Source organism: Cyanistes caeruleus, chromosome Z (assembly GCF_971803275.1).
Source record: "Cyanistes caeruleus chromosome Z, bCyaCae1.hap1.1, whole genome shotgun sequence".
In the NCBI taxonomy this organism is placed as follows: Eukaryota; Metazoa; Chordata; class Aves; order Passeriformes; family Paridae; genus Cyanistes; species Cyanistes caeruleus.
The window spans coordinates 22,610,135-22,635,118 of record NC_141732.1 but is presented as its reverse complement, the minus strand read 5'-3'; positions in this window follow the sequence as shown (position 1 = coordinate 22,635,118).

Genomic DNA, 24,984 nt, shown 5'->3' with positions numbered 1-24,984 from the left:
GTGCAGCCTATATATACATTTTGAAAGACTTTATCCATTTTTGGTCAAAATTGTTTTCTTTCCTCATTCATCCTGACATAAGCTGCAGTGTTTCTGAATGTTTGGGTTTGATATTTTGTTTGTCTGGGGGCAAGATTGCAATGGAAGTCCGGTGAATATCTGAGAAATGGACAGTCATATTAGAATATTTCTGTTTAGGATGATGTTGAGGGATGTATGTTGATCCTGGCAGGACATTAATGCTGCCATTAATGGTGTCATTAATGCTACCTAAACAGCACTTTTTAAATATCTGAAATGGAAAAATTATGATTTTTATGTTGTTCAAATTGACACTTTTTTTTTTTTTTTTTATACTGTGTACATATATATATATTAATATTTCTCTTAAATAAATGTCAATAACATGAAGTTCTTCATTATATGGAAGTAATTTCCATACTGACAACATCAGTGTAAAGCCCTCAAAGCAAAGTAGTGCTCTGCTAACAAGCACTTCAGTTTTTTCCATTCAGGAGTGACATGAGGGCTTCCCTGGATCAGAGCTTCTCAGTAAATTATTTCTCTCTTCTACATCCTGTTACTTTTCCCAGATTCATGGCTTTCTCCACCAGCTTTCTCAAGGCCTGGTGCTCTTTGCCATTTTACATCTCTTCATCTTCAAGACTACTAACTGAGGCCATCACATACTGTAGCATTTCCTTTGCTCCTGCTGACAACTTCAAAACATGCCGGTGCATGAAGGTTATTTTTCATGTTTAATGAGGTGCTGTGATTACACTGGAATTTCTAGTGTTTGCCGTGATGTTAAAGAGTCACCTTGTCTGACACTGTAAATGAACTTTATTTGCAAAGTAAATGTTTTCTCAGAGGTTTCAGTTCCCAAAGAGCAAATTTGAAGCTGCCTAGTGTTCAGATGCACTGGTGTATGATTGCTCACTGGCCCATGTTCTCTATTCTGCAACATTCTTCAAACCAAGAGCCAAACTAAACCAGACAATTATTGTCAGCCAGGTGACACTTGGTAGCTGTGTCATTTACCTCTTTACCTGGTAAGGGTGACTTTTCTATACTACACCCTGTACTCTGTGCATCCACCAGTGAGTCCACATTCTGTAGGTCTCTGGAATCCAAAATTTTCCACCCAGTTAAAAAGCATGCTGGAGATGAAAGCGTTGGACTGGGTTATATCAGCACTACATCAAAATCCCTGCTGCTGACTAGCCTTGGGGTAGAAGGGTGCAGCTGGCTACTGTTCAGGGAGCCCAGACAAAGGGTGCAAGTGGAGGGTGGTAGCCCATGCAAAATAATGAGTTTTATCCAAGCCATCTCATTTCTCCACCTTTCAAATGCAGAAACTTAATAGCTTTGTTCACAGTGACACTGGGAAATAAAAACATTAGTTGCTTGTAAGGTACTTGGAAATCCTCTGATTGAAGGTACTGGGGAAGTACAAATTGTTTATTGTGCCTACAGATAATATGTACCTGTGGGCTTGGCTTGCACAGAATAAATGATGTGTTACTAGCACTGACCAATTATCTGATTTTAAGGGTGTAAAGCAGATAAAGCCCTCTGCCTTTAAGGTATGCTAAAATAATTTCGTTTCACCCTGATTTTTCTCTCTGCTTTTAAACAGGTAGGTGATGTGACCTTGTAGTCTTTTATCCATCTAAAGTATCTGTCTTTTTACCCTATTTTCTTAATGCATTAATAGCTGGAAATTATATTTATTTGACACAAAATCTATGCTCTCATTCTATTATTTTCTTTGTGAAGAAGACTTGATTATAATAATTCTAAGAGTTTTGTTGTATTAGTAAGTGATATATTATTTTTCCCTATTAAAAGTCTGATTTAAAATATTTTGTGCCATGTTTTTATAACTCTGTCCCTTGACCTGAAAAAATCACTGAGTTACCATTAAATATATCTTTTAATCATATATTTTTTAAAAAATGAAAGATTAATTTTCTGCTGGAAAAAAAATTCAATAAAACTTTTGAAACTGTGGGAATGAAGTGTAACCACTATTTTCGTTCTCAATATCTCCCTGAATGCATGGGTTGCTCTTATTCCTTTGGCCAAATGTCAACAGTTGTGTTCTCCAGCTTTCACATTTGCTGTAAATGATACAGACTTCCTTGGTGTGATGAAAAACTGATCACCACCAGAAACAGACTTTCTGTTAACCCAATTCCACTTGACTGGAAACTTTTTTTTATATAAGGCTTTTTAAAGAAAGCTTCCCCTGTGTGTAGGTAGAAGGGACTCCTATTTTCTGGGTAAGCTTTGCTCTAGAAGCAGGGATAGCAGTGCTTGTTTGCAAAATAAATTTCTTTCCTTTAGACAGTGAAGATTTTCCCGTAGAAACATGATTAATTAATGCCACTTTTAACATATGACACAATAGCATCTCCATACTTGCATTAGGATTGTAGATATGCCTGTAGCAAGACTTCTTCCAGGGACTCACTACTGAGCAGGGGTCAAGCAAGTCATCAAATGTCATAAAATAAGCAACTATAAGAGTCATTACAGAGGATATACTTTGCCCAGAGCAGTGACAGTCAGGTGACAAGAGCTCAAGGTGTGAATGAGTAAGAGAATGAACGTGTTACATGCCTTTGAATGGCACCATGCCACTGTCTCTGTAAAACTGCTCTCCTAATAGACAATTTGGGCGTGGTTGGATTTATTTCACAAAGAGGACATCTCTTCTGTCACTACTTACGTTATGCAATTAACTGCAAACCATAGGAAACAAGCAGCATATTACATTTAGGCAGAAGGCTTTTGTTAAGCGGACTCCTAACACTTACCAGCCTCAGCAAAGAGCCTTACTATGTATTTTATATGATTACTCCATAACATGAAATATTGACAAAAATTCAGATTCTGTTTGAAGATAGTATCAGGATTTCTTGTGTGGGATCTAGGTCTTAAACAGCAATTCCACATGTTGTTTACTAAATTATGCTCTCTGTACATATGCTTCAACACAGAGCAGACCTTGAAAAGACAAATTGTTTATTTGTAAGGTGTTTTAGGCATTTACATGCTTCACAGAAAGACTACACTTGACATAATATACTCTCATACATTTGAATTGTAATAGTATTAAATTATTTTTGAAGGAACTAAGGAAAAACCAAAGGCCCCAGAATCCTCTGGATTTTTAAGCCTCTGATACCATCTGATATGCAGTGCCACCTGTGCAGTCTCTTTTTCATACTTATATCTAGGTATTATAGAGTGAGGAACAAGGGGAAGAGAATAGTGTCTGCAGTTCCAGAACACTGTCTCCTTTTCCTTCCTTCCTTCCTTCCTTCCTTCCTTCCTTCCTTCCTTCCTTCCTTCCTTCCTTCCTTCCTTCCTTCCTTCCTTCCTTCCTTCCTTCCTTCCTTCCTTCCTTCCTTCCTTCCTTCCTTCCTTCCTTCCTTCCTTCCTTCCTTCCTTCCTTCCTTCCTTCCTTCCTTCCTTCCTTCCTTCCTTCCTCCCTCCCTCCCTCCCTCCCTCCCTCCACCTTCCCTTCCCTTCCCTTCCCTTCCCTTCCCTTCCCACCCCTTCCCACCCCTTCCCACCCCTTCCCACCCCTTCCCACCCCTTCCCTTCCCTTCCCTTCCCTTCCCACCCCTTCCCACCCCTTCCCACCCCTTCCCACCCCTTCCCACCCCTTCCCTTCCCTTCCCTTCCCTTCCCTTCCCTTCCCTTCCCTTCCCTTCCCACCCCTTCCCACCCCTTCCCTTCCCACCCCTTCCCTTCCCTTCCCTTCCCTTCCCTTCCCTTCCCTTCCCTTCCCTTCCCTTCCCTTCCCTTCCCTTCCCTTCCCTTCCCTTCCCTTCCCTTCCCACCCCTTCCCACCCCTTCCCTTCCCTTCCCACCCCTTCCCTTCCCTTCCCTTCCCTTCCCTCCCCTCCCCTCCCCTCCCCTCCCCTCCCCTCCCCTCCCCTCCCCTCCCCTCCCCTCCCCTCCCCTCCCCTCCCCTCCCCTCCCCTCCCCTCCCCTCCCCTCCCCTCCCCTTCCCTTCCCTTCCCTTCCCACCCCTTCCCACCCCTTCCCTTCCCTTCCCTTCCCTTCCCTTCCCTTCCCTTCCCTTCCCTTCCCTTCCCTTCCCTTCCCACCCCTTCCCTTCCCTTCCCTTCCCTTCCCTTCCCTTCCCTTCCCTTCCCTTCCCTTCCCTTCCCTTCCCTTCCCTTCCCTTCCCTTCCCTTCCCTTCCCTTCCCTTCCCTTCCCTTCCCTTCCCTTCCCTTCCCTTCCCTTCCCTTCCCTTCCCTTCCCTTCCCTTCCCTTCCCACCCCTTCCCTTCCCACCCCTTCCCTTCCCACCCCTTCCCTTCCCACCCCTTCCCTTCCCTTCCCTTCCCTTCCCTTCCCTTCCCTTCCCTTCCCTTCCCTTCCCTTCCCTTCCCTTCCCTTCCCTTCCCTTCCCTTCCCTTCCCTTCCCTTCCCTTCCCTTCCCTTCCCTTCCCTTCCCTTCCCTTCCCTTCCCTTCCCTTCCCTTCCCTTCCCTTCCCTTCCCTTCCCTCCCCTTCCCTTCCCTTCCCTCCCCTTCCCTTCCCTCCCCTTCCCTTCCCTTCCCACCCCTTCCCACCCCTTCCCCACTTCTTTCTGGACTTCCACACTTCCCCCCGTTGCATCTGGCTGTCTGTCCATCTGTCCCACAGCTATTGTTTCCAGACACGTAGAGAAGCTGCAGTCCGGTTTTTGGGATGCAGCAGAAGACACTGAACAGAGAGCCACTGGAGGAGGTGTATAGGTGTCTAAGTCCACATTGCAGTGGTTGCAGATCTTCTCTTCCTTCCTGCTTCTGGCAGATGTGCAATTCCATCTCTCTGCCCAACTTTGGCTGCCACCTTGAGGATTCAGCTGGTCCTGGGAGTTTCAGCTGTAATAAAGTTATGAGGGCTGACTATAACAGATTTGTCTTCACCTATTGATCCCTAAACAGTCAGTGAGGATTGAAGCTTCCAAAGTTTGTATTTCAATTTCTTGAGATGAAAGTGTCCAGTGACTCCACTATAACTGTTACACAGACCTCCAAAGTCTATTTTCCTCCCTGTTATTTCCCAGCAGACTACAGCCTTTTGTCCCTTTCTTTTGGGAAATCTGTCTTAGTGCTTTTCTGGCTCCAGGATCAGAGCACTTGGGATTTCTTCTCACAAAGTGATTTGTTCAAGTTAAGAGCTAGCCCTGGCACCAACATGTCTAAACACTCTTTAGTTTCCTTGACTTTTCTCATCATTTAGATTATGCAAATTCAGGTTCCACAGACTTTCTTTAGAGCCACAAATTTATGCAAATATTTGTCTCCTTTTGGGACTTAGTAGTTCAGTTTTATCGTCCATCTCTCACAGATTTTCCATTCATCTTTTGCAATTCATCCTCAGAACTACTTGGGGCTGCCTTTTTATCATTAAAAGTATTGCTATAGCATTATACCATATAGCAAATACTACTACAAGCTGAAACAAATACAAATGCTAATCCAGTGTGAAAAGTTCAGAAGCTAGTACTGGTTTCTATAAGTACCTCAGCACTTCAGAGTTGTTGTGCAACTTATGGAGGATTCTGGGTTTGTTTGTTTAGGTGGATTTTTTTTTTTTAGGAAGGGCTCCCACATATTCTTCCTGTGGGATAAGAATGAAGTGTTTGAGCATTTGACAATTTAAACAAAGCTCCTGCCTCATCATGGAAAAGGCAGGCAGCAGTACTTAGCAAGCACAGACTATAATAGCATGTTATGCATACTCTTATTTTGTTGTAGAAAGCACAACTTAGTGATTTCATTTTTTGTGGCATGATGGATTTGGCTGGGGTAGAGTTAATTTTCTTCACAGTTTGGGATTTTGCTTTGGATTTGTGCTGAAAGAGGTGTTGATAACTCAGGGCTGTTTTTGTTTTTGCTGAGCAGGGCTTGCACAGCATCTTTTCTGCTCCTCACCCAAGCAGTGATTGGGCTGGGGGCGCATAAGGAATTGGGAGTGGACAAAACAGGTACAGCTGACCCCAAAATACCAAAGGGATATTCTAGACCATACGGTGCCATGCTCAGCCAAAAAGCCGGGAGAATAGGAAGGGGGAGGGGGAGCATTCAGAGCAGCATCATTTGTAACACATCGGAAAGCTGAGTTTAAATACATTCCCCTGTTTTTGTTCTGTGCTCCATCAGGAATGTATTAGCCTCAGGAACCTGTTGTCCATTCAAAGACAATATCAGAACATGTATTGTACTGCACAGGAAGAAATCCTCAAATGAAGGTTTTAATGAGCCTCATTCTTACTCTCTTGGAGACAAGAAATTCCCTGCAGAAGTTTCTGGAATTGGGTACTTTCTTATTTATGTCCCTGTAATAACAAATAGAAATTACATAGAAACAACAAGATAACATAGAAATAACAAGTAGAAATGCCTTTTCTTTAAAGAATTTTCCTGCTTTTTGTGCTTCTTCCTGTGGTACTAATAGAGGACATTCTCAAAGACACTTTTAGCAATTCTGTACCAAAATTTCCATTAACATTTCCCACCTGAATGTGATCAGCAGGAACCCATCCCTCATTTACCTCTTAGCAGACATATTTGCCATGAAATGGCTAAATCTCACCTTGTCCAAAGACTCTCTAGAGATATTCAGCCACAGACACCCTCGTGACCATCTGTCATCAAGTACAGGATAATTTGCAGAGATGGTGAGTACTTGCAGATATTTTTGCCACCAGGAAACAAGGAAATGCTGAGGGTCCTCTGCTGCTAAGGAAATCAATGAAATCTGTGTTGTGAGCTTTGTAGCATGCTCTAGTAAAGTTAATCCTCTTGAGATAGTCAGCTCCTCCCTCATTTAAAATGGACACCTACAATTAATGCACTCTTCTGGGCACTTTGATTTCATCGTGACCTATCTCTCCCCATCTAAGACTAGGAAAATAACAACACTTCATCTGATGGAGATTATAAGGATAAAGGCAGTCCTTACAAAGCTCTTGGATAATGTAGTGAGGAGAATTATAGAAAAATCTATGAGAAAAGTAATGATTCTGCACTGAGCACGAGGATTGACTGAGATATAATAAAAAGCAAGGGTGATGAGTATGAATTCAGAGATTGCAGCACAGTCTGTGAAATGAAAAATAAAGAATTTTATGGGGGGAAAGACTATAGGATTATGCTGTCAAAAACTGTGTAAAGGCAGAGTAATTGATATTTTATCCTCCTGAACCTATTGTTCTCAGCAAGAAAGAGTTCCTTCAGATTTTGAGAAGGTCGGGCTTCAAGCCAGGGGCTCAAGATGGGGATCCCAAATGGGATTATCAAAGTGGTGTCAACAGAGGGTCCATGCACTGATCTTTCACTGTGCATGGAAAGTTGTGCAGAAGCCTTCACTCCACAGAGAAATTTCAAACCTTTGTCTTTTGATGGAGATATCTGGGCAGAGTATGCATGTAAATAGGCTCACTGCAAATTCAAATTAATTCAGAAGTTATTTGGGAAATTTTGCGAGTATTTGGGATTCAACCCCTTTGTGTTTCACTCAATAAAAGCAAGGAAAGATTGTGTCTAAAGACTGGAGGAGGAAGAAATATAGCCCTTTCTACTCCTTAAGACTCATCCTTAAATTTCACCAATCATTTAGAAATTATTTTTGGTTTTATACAAATACATATTTTTATATGTATTTGATACATATTTTGCTTTAATATAACTTACAAAGAAAAGAGTTTTGAAACAACAAGTAAGGGAAGGCAAACAAGGCAGAGTGTACTGCCTGCATCAGCTCTTCCTCCTAACATCAGAATTCAAGAGAATTGCCTTTTTGAGTGTCAGCAGTGAAAATCTTCAGGCCAGAATTTTGTTACATTAGGTAGGAAAAGTAATTTACAGCTTTTAGTAATGTATATTTTATTGCATGCTGAGGAGAACCTGCAGTGGCCTCATATCACTGTGATGTATAAAAAGATTCACTTAATGAGTCCCAAAAATAAAATAGAGCTAATTAAAACTTCAGTATAAATGTCACGCTGCAAGTTTTAGTCAGAATGAAGGATCAAGCAAAAGTTTTAAATAGGATTAAAATATTCCAAAAATGGTACTGCAGAGTCAGGTGTGTTTCATGCATACTGGAAATAGTATGTGTGATGGGTTGACCATGGCTGGATGCCAGGTACCCATGAAAGCCACTGTACCACTCACCTCCTCAACTAAGCAAAGGATAGGAAAATGCAACTAAAACCTCATGGGTTGAGGTAAGAGCAGGGAGAGATTATTCCCCAACTACTATCACTGATAAAACAGACTGCAGGCAAATAAATCAACTTGGTTTATTACCAATCAAATCAGAGCAGAATAATGAGAAAATAAAAACCAAATCTTAAAACAGCTTCCTACACACATCCTTCTTCTCAGGAATTATTTTCCTCACAAATCCTGCACCTTGGCAGCAGCACAGAAAATGGGGGCTGTGGTCAGTTCATCACACGTGGTCTCTGCTTCTCTTTCTTCCTCAAGGGGAAGACTTCTGTCACTCCTCCCCTGCTCCAGAGCGGGGCCCCTCCCAGAGGAAACAATCCTCCAAGGAGTTTCTCCAGCCTGAATCCTGCCCACGTGCTCCCCAAACTGCCCCAGCCCCTCCTGCTACCAAAACCTTGACGTGCAAACACAGCACAGCATGGTATTTGGAGAGGACAATGATTTATGGAGCTCAGGGCAGAGCAGGAGGCTGTGTTTCATGCTTAGGGTACAAAACTTGTGTTATGGTAACATTTCCTGGTCATCATCTTCCATAGGTTATTTCTCTTCCCTACTGCACTTCCCCTCCTGGTTTTTCACAAGGAACAGCTTCCCCACAATTCTTTGTTTGTATTCCAGACTGTGGTACCTCCCATACAGGAGGAGATATTAACACACCATTTTCCCTGGGAAAGTAGTAGAGGCAGAAGAGAAGCAGTGCAGTGATGGCAGGAAGTCAAATGTAATTCATTTTTCAGGGGTCATGCTACCAACACTGCCATTTACCTCACCAAGTCATTATGCCATAAGCCTTTCCGTTTTCTGAACCTATTATTTCAAAGACTCTAAGTGCTCGTGTTTGTCTTAGGGTGACATTTGTCCTTTGAAGGAGTGCTTTAAAGTGTAATTCCTTTGATACACACATATACAGACGTGTGCAGGAAGTGAAAGGAAAGAAAAAACCAGGAAAGACCAAAATGTGGTGGTATCCATGTTCCCCTTCTACACTGTACATGTGAGATAAACCCAAACATACTCAGATGGAAATTATAAATAAGGCAAATGAGAATTGGCAACGGGGAGGGGAGATTCTGTTCTCTGGGGGCTCAGTTCAGTTCACATTCTATCAAGCACCATTTTCATTAAAACATAAACCAGAAAGGTCATATGATTCATCATGTATGTTCAAGTAATGCTACTGAGGGTATCACACAAATATATAGGAGAGAATAGACCCAAGGTTTTAGTGTATGGGTAAAATATTCTTTCATTAAATTAATTTCAGCCAGTCTGGCCTATTTTTGAACCATTTAAAGTAAATTATATGGTTTCAAGTTCTCTTTCTCTTTAGAGAACTCAAAACCACCTGTAATTTTTAAAATAATATTTACAGTTAACTCTTACCAAATGGAAGTGAATTAGTTTCTTCCCATTTGAAAGATATATAAAATTAGAACACATTCTTTCCTTTATAAAAGTAAATATCATTCATGCTTTTAATTTTACTTCTTTTTTAAATATAAGACATGGAACCATTAAAAGTTCCTCTAACAGAGTCATGAATTTTAACAGGTCAATTCTAGCACAGTCAGTCCCAATGACTCAATAAAAATCAGTATGGTTTACTATAAACTCTTTAGAACAATCCTGGCAATCTTCTTCCTTCTAAATGCTCCATTGATACTGCTGTACCTTCATGTGCCAGTGTCATCAAACATTATCCGTGGGCCTTGAGATATAAGAAATGCTAAATACGAAAATTAAGAGCTTGTCATGAGATATCCTAGGCAAATTTAAGGCATGAATTAGTGAAACCCATCACTTCCCACTTAGCACTGCATGTATGGGTTTCCTCATCTGAGCGCTTTGGTTGTCACTTTTCTGCCATGACTTAACATAACTAATCAAAATGCTTTATCTATTCGGAACCTACTTTCAGAAATACCAATTTCCATATGGAAGATCAAAACATTGTTGATGGAATATGTCAGAAGGGTTTCTTTCATGAGTTTCCTCTAGATTGCTCCTCCAGAGATTGCGACCTTCACCAGCACCATAGGCAGATGGAATTGATTTATTTGCATAATATTTGCATAGAATTCATTCATACCTGACTACAATGGGTGCCTTTACCACCCCTTTTGCAAAGGGATTTTGTCTGTCTCCATGTGAAGATGAAACCCCCTCCCTCAGGGAGACACAGCTGCACAGGAAAGGGGGAGTGTAACTAAACTCTTGCCTCCCATAGATAACTGGAACACTGAGAGCACATGCCCTGCCCAGCACAGTCATTCAGCTCAACTTCATTTTTCAGAGACAGAAAGGGGGCAGAAAGATGCTGGGAAGAAAAAGATCTGCATTCCTGTCCATCACAGCATCCTGACTAGCATTTTATTTTCGCTAGAGCCTGTTGTACAGAATTTTCACAGTGTGAGGACACTGTCCTTGTCCAGGTGCTTTTCTAGGATACCCTCATTGAAATTAAATGTAAATTAATTAAAGTGTTAGGAAGTCTGTTTGATACTATATTAGTTTATAATAAAAGAAATTAAAATGTTACATTTTCAACTTTATAGACACCTTAGGATGCCTCTATCCTGTGGAAGCTGGGAATTTTTTGGCTCAGCGTGTGAGGGCAATGAGTTTGTCTCAGTATCAGTGACTGAACTGGTGGTTTGAGACTGATTATTCTGAGCAACCCATTTGCAAATTTGAATGAAATTAGTGATTTGTGACTTAGGGAGAGAGAGTAATATCAATAATGCAAATCCCTACAGCAAAAAGTAACAGAGAGGCAGTGAATTTCTCCTAGACTTACCATACTGGCCTATACCAGGGCAGTGGAAACACTGTCTAGGTGACCACTGTACTTTAAGATAAACATCAAAATAACTATTAAGACATGTGGCATCACATTAAAGTGAAGTTTTTAGCCAGTCAGAATAACACACAAGTTTCAGACAATAAAAGTGGTTTTGAGTGGGACAAACTCAGTTGCCCAAGGTATTCTTGAATGGGAACATCCTTGACAATGAGATTAAAATGTGATAAGGAAGATGTTAATTAGTTTTGCATCTTCCTCAGAACACATTGCTTTTCTGCATTAACATTGTAGGTGAGTAAACTCTTGAGGCAAATATCCTTGGTCCAGAGATTGTACTAAAGCAGTAACTTTAGGGAAAAAAACAAAAAATCTGAACAAATAGATAAAGTAAGTGGGGTGGGAATGTGCTGTTCTAAGCAAAAGGTCAGCAAAGCTGTGATTTAAGCAGACAAAATATAAGCAGGGTTCAGACCTCCTGTTGTACTTTACCTAAATTCATGTTATTATTCTGTAGTGATTTGTTTTGCTGGGAAATTAAAGTATGGTTGACCTCCTTCTCCTTCTAATGTTTAATTTTAAATATAAAATACCAAAATGCAGTTGTCTAGCAGATAAAATTACACTGTACAGGATATTAGTTGTGTCAAAGCTCACTGCCATGGCTTGCATATGAGTTGTTCTATTTATACTAGTATATTGCATGTAATTTTTTTTTCATCCAGATGTCAAACAGTTAAATTATGTTTACACATAAAATGTCATCTCTGATACTCAGACTCATGGACTGTAACTTTGATTTACAGAAGAGGGGGTTGTGAACCAAGTCCAAAAAGACCCTTGAGGTTAAATGATTTTGGAGTTTAGAGAAGTGTGCGTCTGTGTCTCTGTGTTGGTTGGTTGGTTGGTTTGTTTGATCTGGAAAAGAGGACACATATGACTGCTTTGCTGCTCATCATCCCCACTATTCACAATAACATTTCTCTTTGGTCAGCTTTCACTGGATTTGACAAACAGAAGGGATCTCAAGGAAATGAAGTTCCCATACATTAAATGCCTTTGACAGCTAAGCAAAGAATTGTAACCCTGGTATGGGACCAGTTTTAGGGACAAAAGTAGGAAAACCAGCCACATGCATTAGGCAGCTCCAACGCAAAGCAGGGTGAAGCACCACCAGGGTGTCTCTCACTCAGCTGACATGCCAAGCAGGCAGGGGGCTGTGAAAAGGAGGTCCTTGTGCTAGAAAACCGGAGTTAAGGGAACCCAGATTACTGCAGTGATGGTGCCAGGGGAGCTGAGGAAAAGCTGAGATGAGAGTACAAGAGTTATAAGCACTCTCTCCTCTAAAAACACTTCTTCATCCCTTCCTTTTTACTGAAATGCCGATTTTGCTTTGCCATGCTTTTATCTCACACACTCTAACTACGGTGAAAGAGAAGACATTTTTGCATGTGTTAAAATCCCTTGAATTCAGGGGTTGAGATGATGGGGAAAAGGAAAATCAGGAGGTCATAAGAAATTGTTTCAAGGTGTTGCAGGAATAAAACTCTAACTGTGTGGCCACAGACAGTGGGAAGGGAGGAGGAAGGGTGAAGCATTTTTACACAGCAAACCAGAATATTAAGCAGGTCCCATGCCAGCGCCAGAGTAACAGGAATGAGGCAGGTAAGGGCAGAGTAGGCTAGAAAACAAGAGACAGCAGCCTGTGCAACACAGCAGGAAAAAATCTCAAATTGCAGAGGAGACTTCCTTCCCTTGAGCAGGCATCTTTGCGTGGAGCACAATGGGGTGATCCACCTCCAAGAGCTATCGAAAGAAATCTGGCAAACAATCTGGCAAACCTGTGCAGATAAACTGCTGCTCATGCTATTTCCATTCACATTTGGGGTGTGTCCAGCAAGATGACACATGCTGAGAAAAAAACCTTAGAAGCAGTTGTTTGCCAGCCTAAGAAGCCAGAGTGAGTAGGTTTTTGAGCACTACAAAGGGATTGTTTTGCTTTTCTTTATCATCTCCTGAAGCAGAAATTATTTCAGAAGACCAAAACTTTTTTCAGTACCCTGAAGAGCTGAGGTGCTGTCAGTGACTGCAGCAGCTGCATATTTCACCTATTCAATACTGGAGTATGGAGCGTGTGATTTAAGCAGGTGACTCACATGGGAGCAAAAAAAGGGAAAAACATGTAGTGGAAATTTGGTCCTTCAAAGTGAGAAGGCCTGAGCTTGACTTCAGACGCTCAGTTTCAGCACAGATTAATTTACTGGAACAATTCATTTTCTTAAAGATAAGCATATGTCTGTATGCTTTGCCAGATGAGGTGTGTTTTAGCAAGACATTGCTTTCTTTGCTACCCCGTTTACACTGGCTAAAATGACACATCATTTTAGTGAGACACAGCTTTAGCAAATGAAACACTAAACTGAAGCACAGTAAGAATGAAACCTTGTGATGTTGATTTGTGCAGCAGCCATTCATCTTGCTAGTATGGGATGGAATACCCCACGGAAAAATATGACAAAACCCAAATCATTGTAGGATATCTGTTTGCTGAAGTATTTATCTGTCAAATGTTTCTGCAATATAGCTCCCTATGGTTCAGGTATTACTTTCTTCTGAAGACATGTTAAAGAGGAGCTAATGAAGAGTTAAGAAATGCCTGTCTTCTATATAATCTGTCTTTCTTTGTGTTTTATTTCTTTCCAGTGTTTCTAAGGAGGAGGTTGGTTTGGGGGCTCTTGGTTGTTTTGTTGGGGTTTTTTTTCTGTTACTGGCTGCTGTGATAGGAGTCCTGAATGCTAGTCACTGTTATCAGCCACTTGGTTCAATTCCCAGAAGTCACACTGAGCAGCCCACTATAGCATGTGAAAAATGGTGCGACAAATATATTTCACACTCCCCTTGAATCTGATGGGCAAGTGCAAATTTAATTTTGCACTAACTTTACAGCACACAACTCGTATCTGAATCTTTAGGCTTATTGCAGCATGAAAAATACAGAAAATTAACCTATTTGAACTATTAAAATTAAGTGACTTTCAGCCATTCTGCTGGAATGAGGTAAGGTTGAGCCTTTGAAGAGTGCTATGTAATACATGTCACATAATACGGGTTTCAAAACTACTCAGGGCCTATTACCAGATGGGCAGGAAGCAGAGATCTCCAAGGTATTTATTACCTGACAATGCAAGGCACTGCAACCTAACAGTTCAAACATAAGGAATGAAGAATTTAGCTCTCCTCTATCGCTGATCATCTATCTACACTGAAATAACTTTTATTATTTGTTTGTTTTTTTTTACCTGAGTTTCCCCTAAAAAGTTGACCTCTGTCAGTCTGTCAGTTGATAAAACCTGCAGGCTGCAGTAGACTTTCTCCCCCCCATCCTGTGTTAGTACTTATTATTAATGGTCCATCTGGTCTTGGAATCTCACAAATGTTTTCTGGCACACTGAAAACTATTGTTTCTGGAAATAACTACTCAAATGTTATTGCTGATAACCTACATGCAGCCATTCATCCAGGTGTCGCCTTCCCAGCACAGACCTATAGGCCTCACTACTGTATGGCAGAAATGACCATGGAGAGGCTGCCAGCAGCAGCACCACCTCCTTCCCACAGGGTCTGTTCACCTTTAGGTGCATGGCCAGAGATCCTGATGTGCAGAAACAGTGATTTATCCCACTCTGTGGCTCCTCTTGCACCAGCTGGTTCTGCCCAAATTCAGCCTCCTCTCTGCCTGGTACAGACATGAATTGAGGGTTGGCATGAACGCAGAACATGAGCACCCCTGACCAGTTACACCAGCAGCTGGAGCTCCTGAATTTCAGTGGAGCAGGCATTGCAGGCTGTGGGAATCTGCAGTATCTGACAGTTTCTCTACGGGACAAACCTGTTAGGCAGCATTTGTTCTTTATCAGCATGCAACCGGGAATAGCTTCAGGGCTGAGACATATCCTGGGGTGCTGTGGAAGAGTGCTTTAAGCAGTGCTATGGTATCAAACGAGAGGAGGGAGACATTTGTAAAAATGTTTGGTAAAATTCTCCTCTCAAAAATGCAGAAGAACTCTAGATAAATAGTGCATCTTCTAAATCTCACATTCTTCCACAAAGGAGCGAGAGTGAAAACACAGCTGTGAAAAACCATGGGTTGTACCAGCAACTTCTAAATTTAATTTTACACCTTTACATTGCAGGAGACTAACATACTACAGGGCTCATACAAGTCAATGCACCCTCTATTTCAAATGTCATGCTTGAATGCCTCGGGCCTAATTGTTGGTTCAGTTGTCATAAACCAAGGGGAATGTTGACTGAAGGTCTCATGGCAAAGCAGGATAGGGGCATTGTGTTTGAAGTTGCCTAGGGCAGAGAGGACAAAGGCTTCCTTGTTTCAAGCAGAGTAAACTCATCAAGCCCACATTGTTTCAAGCTGGGGTTTACCCTGGGATCAAAAATTCTTAGAATGACCGAAAGCACAAAAAGACAAGTGATTTACTACCCGTGGGGAAAAAAATTACATTAAATGCAATAATAGACCAAGAAGCAAAACATCTTTCTTTATTTTTCTTCAATATTCATCTATATGTGGTCATTGTTGTCATGTCTGCTTCATAAAGAATATTATCACTAGTTAGGTTTTGTGTTCTGTGGGTTTGGGTCAAATGGTTTGTTCTTTGGGGTTTTTTTGGGTTTTTTTTTTTTACTTTGTGTAGAGAAGAAGAAGCTGAAAGAATAGCATAAGTTAACTGTTTCCGTGTCTCCTTTTTATTTTTTTAAGGAATAAAAAGGTTCAAACACACTCTGAATCCTGCACTAGAAAATAGGAAGTGTTCATTCGTGACTCTTTCTGCTGTAATTAAGCAGCTAATGCTCCAGATGGCTTAGTTTTCAAAATTAATAAATTTCAGCTCTGATGAACACTTTATTTCAAATAGTGCAAAATACAAATGAAAGCTTTTAAAAACTTCAGTTTTAGATATTCCAAAACAGTTTAGGCTTTATGACATCTGCTACATGGGCCAGAGATATAAAGTGCCTTGTGCTCCACATGACACCGTGCCACTTGGCTCCTGCAGCTCCCAGGATCCAGCCCACACCCAGAAGCCCCTGTGGAGCAGATTCAGCTCTTCTCCCAGTCAGGCATTCCCCCTTTGCATCACATTTCAGGGGTGGACTGAGACTTTGGCAAAGGATATTTGAAGGGAGACATCTGGCCCTAACACACCAGTCAAAATGAGAGTCCTGCTGGTTGCTTGGGAAAAAATATGTGCAGTACCACCAGCACCAGCATTAAAGCAATTTGCCACAGTTGCTCGTGGAGGTCAACTGAACTGATTTTACATTTGTTCCCTGTCTGTGGCAGCCATCTGCTTGCTCTGGGAGGTAGTCTGCAGATACGTTATCTATGTGTGCTTGTCCTGCACACTCACATCTGAGGGCTTGTGCCCTTGCATGCTTCTCTAGAAGAAGTCAAAACCGGCCTTCAAATTTAAATTCCTTTATCAGCAACCTAATGTGTGTCTGGAAAGGCAAATATTCCTCTGAATCTTTTGTGTAGCCTTTTCTCATAACGGCATGCACATAAGAAAGTGCTGTTTAACGCACGATATGTTATTTCATGTTGTCTTGCTGTTTGTTCCCGAGGACAAATACTTTTACAGATAAACACTGCATTAAACTTAGAAGTCTGCATGCATTATAACTGCATTTTTTATATCATACACTCTTTTTGCTGGATCATTTGTGTCAACATTTGTTATGCAGTTCCAAACGTAAAACAACCCAAGCCTGAGACCACTGAAGGGCACATGGCTGTTATTTTCCTATGTCTTTGCTAAAGGCCTGGCACATAGGTTGCTTGCCCATAGCATGGTTTTGGGGAAGTTTCATGAATCAGATTAATTTTTAAGGCTATCAACGATGCAACTGAACACTGTAGCAACAAACTACTGAACCAGCCTCTCATACAGAAAGCCACTGGAAGGAGTGTGCTCGTTTTCCCGGGTCATACAAGACACGGGGCATGATCATTGCTACTAGTTCCTTAAAAGTAATTCTCTCACAGAGCTGGGACACAGCTGGTTGTTTGTATTCTCACATTCCTGAGTTGATAGTACTGAGTGATTGCAAATACCTTGTACGAAGAAAAAATCACTTTGTGGAATTGATTCTGGTCAGAGTCCAGGCTGTGCTCACTCTCTGTTGGCAGAATCCCCTCCTGGCTGCTCGCTCACAGCCAGGAGCAGAGCAGAGAAGATGCACAGCGTCTTTGCTTTGTGTCAGTGTCCAGAGGTCTCCTAAGGACACTTAAGCAATCCAAATTTGTCCTTTCCTTGGCCTTCCAGTAGCTGAAAGTTGTTGTATGAGGCAGTGTGTAATGCCAGTGTCACCTGAGGATTTGATTTTGCAGGCAGAGCTCCTCAGGTCTGATTTATGGCTCCCACATATTGGTCCACCCACATGAAACTACTGCAGCAGTCAATATTCTGGGGCACCATTTGTGCTTTTTTGTATATTTTTTTCATTTTTGCAAATGAACACTACTCACTATCAGACCAAGCTGGTTACAGGCAGCTTGGACTGTGCCTCCTGGTTTTATACCATATTTTCAAGTGCAGGTCAGTCACAGTCCTTTTACCATATTTCCTCTGAAGTTATATTCATAAAAGAGCTTTGAATTTTACCCACTACAACCCCAAACACCTGTTTCCGCCTCAGAAAACAGGCTCATTGTAACTGATTCAAATGACAGACGAGAACAGAGGGAAAGGGATTGTTTGATTTACTGCAAGGCCACCATGAGATTTCTTTCAAGCTCTGATAAACAGACTCCTCAAAGATCTTAAAAAGCATCTGTAGGGCCAGGACCTCTGTTTACTCATTAGACTCTTAACCCACTTATGAAAGTCTTTACTTAAATGAAATCAATTCCTTCCTAAGACCATGGCCTTTTGTGGTGGGCTTCACACCCTGCACAAGAAATGGTCTGTGTGCTCAGAACTGTGGAGCATTGCACAGTCCTAGATACTGCAAGGGTATGTGAGGAGTGTAGGAGTAACTTGCAGACTCAGGGAAGAAATAACAATTTCTAGCTGATGTTGGAAACGCTGGGAGCTGAGAGTGGGAGCAGAAAATGAAAAAGGCAGTTCTCTAAAGGATTCCCATTTAAGGATGTCATCAACAAGGACTGCCAAAAGATTACCAGGGGTGTAGAGGCTACACCAGTAACAGCAGCAAGCAGCAGCAGAAAGGTTTCATAGTGGGCTGGGAGTTTCAGCAGGGTGGTTCCTTGCTGTTGCTGTGGGAGATGTAGGACCCAAAGGACGGAAGGAAGCTGTGCCTTCACCTTGGCAAGCTGCAGCACAGCGTCCAGGCAGCTGGGATATTCACAGACCCACGCCTTGCCCCTCGCTGCTCTTTGCTGTGTCTCAGCAGATGTATGACTGCTGCCTGTGGGGTCAGGAGCAGGATCTGCCAGCCTGGTGGCTCTTTCTGCACCCTGCCCAGCCCTCTAGGCATGTGTAGCTCTGCGGCTCTGAACGCTCCATGAACACCTTCATCAGCCTCACACACTGCACTCTGCCTGCTTCACAGCTTCTGCACCTTCACTCGCCCTTGTGCTGGCAACAGGACTGCTTCTAAAATACTATACCTTCTGGGTGGCTCCAAGCACTCCTGCTTCTGCCAGTAAGAACAAAAAAAAAAAAAACAAAAAAAACCCCAAACAACAAAAAACCACCACCACCACCAGACCAATTTCCTCCTTCAAGACAAATTAGGAACAGTCGGAGTCATTCCTTGACATACTAAACTATTAAAATGTTGTGGTATTATGTAAAATATTCTAGCTAGAAACATCCATTTAATTATTCTTTTGGGAGCTAAGGCTCAGTTTAGGAAGATTGGTTTCTAGTTCAGGTCAAACACAAAATAGTTGTTTTTAAAGTATGTAACTTTTATTGTTAGCATTTTTTATTCAAGAATTTTCTTCTATGTCTTTTTCTCTCTTCTACAATTCTCTAAAACACTGGATTACCAAGGACTAAAATCCCAAATATTTACAGGAATTTAATGCAAAGTAGCCTAACTGTGGTAATATGTAACAGAGTTAAGCACATAGGATTCACATTTATGGGTCTTTCACAGGGTTGTTTTTGTGAACGATGTCACCACATTGAATTCACCATATTGAGTGCTCTGTTGCATATCTTGCAGTCAACAAAGTTCTCCTCAAGGCATATTAACCACTGCAGATCTCTTTTTAGTCACTCAGATATCTAAATCTGTCACAATTCACCCATCACCAATTAAAAGATAGTTAATCAACCCTCAGATAGCTCTACAAACTTTGATAGAGCAAAATTACTAAAAATATTATCCAATGTTTCAGTACAGCTTAGGACTTAGAAAAATCGAGAAATCTGCTAAGTGGAATGGAAAATAAATGTTTGTGTCAGCCTGAATGACTGAGAAATTCAGTGACTCGTGTACTATTCTTTAATTTTATGGTTCTCAAAACAGTAAGTACTTTTTAAAAAATCATACCACAATCCTGTGTGTGGACACCCACCTCTTTCCCAGACTTAATCTAGTCTGTTAAAAAAAAAATTATCATAAAAATATTCTTGTTTCTGAGCTACAAAAATGAACAACCCAGGTGCTGTGCTGTATTATTTTTATTACTTTTTAAAAAACCTATTTTACATTTCCATGAGATTTTACCTCATTTAAGGCTGTGACCTATCACCCAGCTATTTCAGTGTTATATACTGGTCATTAAACATGGGGCTAATAATGACAGACAGCTTTGAGAGGAGTTGTTCAGGCAAGGCTAGTTGATTTTTGAGTGTTCTGCCCTCACAGGCAATGCACAGCCCTCCAGCAGGGATGGTGATCACCTGGCTCATCTCAGGTTAGCCTTGGGAAAGGCTCCTTCAGCCGTGCCTGAAGGAGAAGCAGAATTCTCCTCTGATCTTCTGGGCAGTCAGGATGCTGCCCATGCCCAGCTCCAGCCACAGAGTGAAGTGATGCCCTCACTGCTTGCTCCAGTGTGCTCAGCTGAGCCTTTTGGTGACTCAGACCCACTTTAAGGTCACCTAAGACCGGGAGGAGAGTGACTAAGCTCTGGTGCTGCTCGGGGTGCTTTTGGTGTTTCTGTCTGGGTAGATGATAAGGACAAATAACTAGCAATAAGTAGGGTACAATCAGGATATATTTGCAAAAAAACAGCTGAGTACAAGCTTAAGGCCAGCAACTGACTCACACAGAGGAAATTGTTAAGAGAACGAATCTCCACTTAACCTCTTCTTTTTTTCCCCTTTGTCATTCTTAATGCAGAGAGGAAAGAAAAAGTTGACATTCAGAAATGATCCATGAGGTCCATTTGTGAAGGAAAGATCTTTTGGTAAAGAAAAGCTGTGGTCACATTCCAACCCACAAAATATTTGAATAAACAATATGAATTGCAATATTTTAGCATTATTGAAAGCCCTTTGCAAGCAAAAATAAATAAAATAGTGCAATATGCCGTTTTGATATTTTAAAAAAAATTCTGTTTCTAAAACAAATACTCGTGTATGAAATGTTATTTGAAAGATGTCAGCTTTACTGGAACGCCTGTTTCTGGGGCAACCCTGTTTGATTTACACTCTCTGAACAGATTTTCTCTGCAGAACTTTCATGCTATTACCTTCTATTGGACTCTGCCGTCAAAACCTCTTCAGTACCTATTAGTCTCTAACCCTTTCTAAAGTGCTCTGTAGTAAGTCAAAGTAAATGGGTAAGGAGAAATGGCCTTTAATATTTTACTGAGCAAACCTGGTTATAACCAGCCTCCTGTCACGCAGCCTTGGTTCTTGAAGTGTGTTTCATTAATTCTTCAGTGTGTCCTGTGATATCCTTTCTGATCATCATAGGATAAAGTTCATTTCCTTCACACTTTTTTGGAGCTCTTTGAGGTGGTTTTCATTTTTGTTTCCAGATGTACCAATAGTTTTGTACTTCTAAGCCAAATATGGTTTAAATTTCTCTTCTGTTCAGGAAATGAACAAAATAATCCGTGGCTATACTCATGTAAAGCACATCATTTGTCTCCCAAGCGATTGCAGAAGAGTCAGAAAAAGCAACTGAGCACTGGCTGTCCTTAACAATGAAACCTTCTCATTTCCAGCCTAAGACCTATTACAGGGCTGGAGTGAGTTCTGCAAAGCAACTTTAAAGTGTTTTGTCATTGTGTCAGGCACGTCAGCTTATTAAGTTAAAAGACATCAGGAATATTTGAGGGAGGTGCTTTAGTGCTTCCTGCTTCTCACACACATTTGTTCCTGAAGCAAATACAGTTTTGTTCCAAAGTTTAAAGATTTGTCTAGTCCCAAATCATACCAGTGTTCCCCTCCAGACCACTGGTTGGACACCAGCTCCTGTTGCCCATGGCAAGGAAGTGTCAGGAGAAGCATCCCTCTGCTGCAGTGGGAGGGAATCTCCGGGGAGGTTTAGGATGTGAGAGCCCAGCTGCCCTCAGCCCCCAGCATGAATCATCCTGCAGATGCTGCGGTCTCTCCAGCAGCAGACATTTGATGAGTTGCTTTCTAACCCAGTAACCTGGGAAACACTGTGTAACCTTTGTGAAACACAGACAGTCTGGATCAGACCTGAACAAAACTTTTTATTTTTTTTTTCTTTCACACATGTATATAAACACTTCATTCATAACCGGTTATTGTTTAACTGAGCAGGGGGAACCCTAATGTTTCTAAAATATGAGCAAGCTGATATCTTAGAGAAATATGTTCAAAGCTAGACATAGAATTACTCACCCTGTGAGTCAATAAGCATGGTAGAAATGCAGACACTGTCATATGCTGTCAAGTAAAAGCAATCCTTTTTCCTGTCATTCCTTGAATGCACACATATTCTTGCTGTTCAGCAACAAACTTGCTGTTTGGAGTTTTTATGCTAGAAAAAGAGGTAGGAGAGTTTTGTTTAAACAAACAGACTAACAATAAATCCTTGGGGTTTGGTCCAGTGGTCTGAAGCCAAAATCAGTACAATGACATTGCTGCACATGTTTCAGATTGACATGAGAACCCGTGTATAGGGGGTAAAAAAGTCCCTTCAAAGTCACCTACTTTTTGAAACAATAAAATCTGAACTACCTTGATTAGCTGCACCAGAGATGGAAATTTTTAATCTCCTGGGTTTTGCCATGACTCAGCCTAACACATTATCTGTGGACTTCTGGTTGTCTGGGACAAGTGCACACATTACTTGGAACTGACTCCAGACCTGGCAGGTATCTTTTCCAGCACATATGAGTTGCACCCAAGACATTTTGGTATATTATTAATATGAGAGTCTGACTTGGGGAACAGGGGAGCATTCAATTCCTCGTTGACAAACAGCATCAACACCTTCAAAGGTAGTAAATTAAGCAGGCAGTATCAACTATAAAAAAAAATTCAGAATCCAGTATCTGGAGTAGAAGTTGCTTCTTGCTGCAGTTTGAAAGCCCTTCTTTTCATGGCTGTCTGGAATGAGGTGATTTGGGAAGTGCTTGGAAGCAGCAGGAGTTTCCACAATTCAAAACAGTTCAACATAATTCTGTTCCTAATTTAATAATGGAAAAAAAATTAAGAAGAAAAGAATGGGTAGGAGTTCAGGATGTAATCTCCAACAGCCAAAACTGTTCTAAAAAGCATTTAAACAGATGGGATGTTCTTCTCTTGACTTTAATCAGACAGACAGCCAAAACTAAACTTCTTGTAGGAGCAAAATTTTATGATCCAAGAAATAGAGACAATGAGCTAATAAAAATGTCTAGCTTCATACAAAATACAAATTCCTATGTTGTGTGTGGTTACAAGAGAAGAGCTTTCATGTGGGTCACTGCATGGCATGTTGGCAATACCCTGCACCCTCCACCTGTACCTGGTTCTCACTTTGCTGGAGCACAGTGGGCTCATATGTCAGTCAGATTATCAGGATGTACCCAGTGCCCCCTCCACACACAAGGACATTTTCTAGTTCTTTTCCCTACACATTTTCATGAGAACAGCTCTCATTCTCTTCCCAGCTTATGGACCAAGACATGTAATCAGCTTGTCTTAAAATGAACAGGCACACTTTATTTAAATCATTGTAGTTCCCAGACCTATGTAATGGATAGGCCTTCATGATAGCTGTAACCTGCTGGAGAGTATTTTTGGTGCCTGTGGCTCTGCACTATAAATGGTAAATTCTGGTTCTTTCTTATTACTAAAATGCCTACTATCCTAATGATTGCCTTAGTCAGCTAGGTTAGAAAAAACAGACCAGAACTTTTCTCTGAAAACTTTCATTAGATTTCAAATGTAGAAGAAACAAAACTATTATTATTTCTTTCTAAATTATCACAAAATGTTTTTTGATTACGGTATTTTAGCTTTGGACCAAATTTTATCTAATCTTATTGAAGAGGAATTGACATTAGGCATCTAACATGAAAAAAAAAATCTTCTGTGTAGTTGTAAGGTTTATATATCACTAAAGCAAAAATACAATATTCAAACCAATAAGGTAAATATAAATTGCAATACTTGGCTGTTTCTTAAATAAGATATATTTTAAAACACCACTACTTTCAAAGCTTTAAAAGAAGTCAAGTAATTTAAAATTATTCAGGCTTATGTAATATATAGATTACAATAAAGGCAGTCATAATCCAACATATTCAAAGGTACTGGTTTAATTAATTTTTAGCCTCAGAAAACTGCCTTTCAAAAATACATGAAATGTATTTGACCTTTAGAAACATGAGGAATTGGCCATGCAAACCTTATTCAGGGCTCCTCAAAACTGCAGTTGCATTCTGTGGGCCTGAGATCAATCAGTAGCTTAAGTTTCTTATTGTAACAGCATATTTGATTTCTCCATTTAACCAATCACCCTTTTAGAGACAGGTCATTAGAAGAACAGCTTAATTGATCATTTCAATCTTCTTTGCGCATAAATTTTGTGTCAGATTGTTTTCTTTCAATCAGACAAGTGGTAAGTATATTAGAGAGACTCTGTCTGAATGTTAACTTAGGTTAATTGTACTTTGTATCAGACCTCATTTTCTCTGTCAGGTGAGTAATATTCATTTGCCTCACCTCCAGTCTGCATAGAGACACATAAATTTCCTGTGCAGTTGCAAATACATTGTGTCTTTATCACTTTTGACAGGCTGCTTTCTCCACAGAGAGCATGTCTCAAACAACAGAAAACATCTGTCTATTGAGGAATACTCTGCAACGAGATGTGTAAGTGCCTTGTAATTTCTGGTCCTTGCTGATAGCGAGAATTTTCTTCTCTAAAACCTTACCTGTAACATGATGTCTAGTCTCTCAGACTACAGAAATGAAGCTATGAGCACCAATAGTTTTTGTTTTCACAAGTAATTTCTTCCCTTACTCATACACATTCCCCAAATAATGTACAGGAAGTGTTCAGCTGCACGACTTTTTTTCCTACATACCCTTCCTTCAGGGATCAGCAAGCATGAAAGTTAACATGAGTTTGGAGTATCCCTGACAAGATACGTATCAGAAGGTCAAACTATTTTTGGCACCCCTCTTACCCACTACTATTATCATTATTATCATTATCCCTACTGGGCAAGTTAAAAACAGGATCAAATAGCAGTTTGTCTACTACAATCTGCCACAGACTTAGCCATTTCCCAAAGACTCTAAAGATGCACAGATTTTCAGTATTCATCTGTGAACAAAAGTAAGATTTTTCCCAATGTCTCACAAAGCACAAGTCATTTGAAACTGCTCTCAAGGATGTGCAGCACTAGAAATTCCCAATTAGTCTGCCTGCCAGTGATGGTGTTCTTAGCAATTCCAGTGTTTAGCAATACAGGACTTGAAGATAGATATGAATTAATTATTCTTTTCTGCATTCCTGGCCCAAAGATGCT